At 31.8% G+C, this 2,021-nt stretch overlaps 1 protein-coding gene across 1 annotated transcript in view; it reads left to right on the top strand.

Moving 5' to 3' along the window:
• The window catches only part of LOC117102811, a 13,645-nt gene that overhangs the window by 378 nt on the left and 11,246 nt on the right, over positions 1 to 2,021 (top strand). The window lies entirely within an intron of this gene.

Genomic DNA, 2,021 nt, shown 5'->3' with positions numbered 1-2,021 from the left:
ATAGGGCTTATCTTATTTATAATATAGGCCACACACGTGTGTTTAAACTAAATATAAGCGTTTTTATCATGGTTTTATTTATTATAAACATATTCCTTCACCATCAATACACGTTAAGGCCCTTCTTTTAGGTAAAACAATCTATCTTAAATGTTCTTTCTATTTGAGTTGGGCATATTATGTGTTCAATTAGAAGGCAAAGGAGGACAAGCACACGTTCTTACCCGTCGATTTTTTGGAGGTTTGGGGCTTATGTTATATATGGCCACACACGTTTTTTTGAAACTGAATATAAGCATTTTCATTATGTCTTTATTTATTACAAACATATTCTTTCACCATCACATACACATTGAGGCCCTTCTTTTAGGTAAAACGATCTATCTTAAATTTTCTCTCTTGAGTTGGGACTATTATGTGTTTAAATAACTTAGAAGGCAAAGGAGGGCAAGCACAAGCTTTAACCCTAAAAAATTGTGTGATTTTAATTATAATTTCGTCGGAATTGATCGCGGAGAATATCTGGCGGCTTAGATCAAAGGCGCTATGGACACTTTTTGAAGTAGAGAAGGGGTTGCAGGGTATTGTGATATCTGGTCCTTATATCTCCCTTATTATTCTTGTGTTTATTTTTCTCTTCTCTTTTCTTTTCCTTTTTCTTTCCTTTTCTTTTCCCTTCTTTCTATTCCCTCCCTCTCCCCTCTATCTTTTCTCTTCTTACCCAGCCCGGTACGACGGCTTGGTCAGCCCGGTAAAAACCGTCAAGGGGGGAGGGAGGGGGTGGGGCAGTCTGCCTTCTGCCCTCCCCCCACCTCCCCGCCTGTCACGCCACTGCCACGCATGGGCTCTTGTTGATTACGTAAATTTGATGTTTTAGAATTACAAGTCCCGTAGCTCATTCAAATTAATCACAGCTCAATAAAGCAGTCTTTTACCTTTGTTCCATTCTTTTAATAAGCAGTCTGACATCGTTTGAGAGATGTCCCTATTACATGTCTATTCCTCAGCAATACAAAATTTGTCGAGTCCCGGGGCTTTTATTATACTTAAAATATATTTGTCCTATCGGCGTGTAAATTTAAAGTCTGTTGTAGTATTTGATATCATTTCATTTCATTTGGTTTATAATTATACAGAATAACAATACAGATACATTTACCAAAAAAAATAAATAAAAAAAATTGATCATTAAAACATATGAAACCAGAATTATAACCGTTAAGGCCGAACAGAAACAACTTATTTCCAATGGGATCCAATACCAAAACAACATGACATAACATAACATCAAAACATTATTAGCAAAGCAATAAAATATATTTTTTTTAAATGGTAAAAGAAACAAGAGTGGATATCAGGACCAATGTGGGTTATTTATTTTGAAATTATAGATCTACATTCTTTTCCCATAGTGATTTACAATGTGTTATTTTAATTGTTAGATTAAACTTTTGGAATTATTTTTATATTTCTTACCTTTAGTTTTAAAATTTACATAATAAATATAAATAAAAGTTGCATCCAATGAGAGTTTAATTTTTTCTTTCTAATTCAATGATTTCTGATAAAATTTAAATTTAAAAACGTTAGGATTTTAATAGGCCTAAACCAGGTGAATATATATCAACAAATGATACATTGTTAAATAAAAGGAATTACAAACTTTGCGAACCTTTCTGAAATTAAAAAAAAACCCAACAAAAAAACTCTATAGCAATATCTTGATATTTTTTTTTGTCTTTTTTTTGTTTTTTTAGTTTATTACTTGTGACTGATACATAAACGTAGACGAAAATAAAACGATTGCATACGTTGACATAATATAAACATGAAATTTATTCAACACGAATATTTCTTGACAGCCTGTGTCCTTACTCAGCGTAAGTCGTATGAATGAGAAATACAAAATACAATCCGAAAGAATAATGTTAAAAAATAATTATTTTGAATAAATTGTCTCTATTATGTCATCATATGTCAACGTATGCAATCGTTTTATTTTCGTTTACAATATTTATATA

The sequence above is a fragment of the Anneissia japonica genome, unplaced genomic scaffold (assembly GCF_011630105.1).
Source record: "Anneissia japonica isolate Jap-2015-1 unplaced genomic scaffold, ASM1163010v1 scaffold32248_len650992_cov182, whole genome shotgun sequence".
Lineage (NCBI taxonomy): Eukaryota > Metazoa > Echinodermata > Crinoidea > Comatulida > Comatulidae > Anneissia > Anneissia japonica.
Note: the sequence above shows the minus strand (reverse complement) of the source record. Positions and strands in the feature narration are given on the sequence as shown.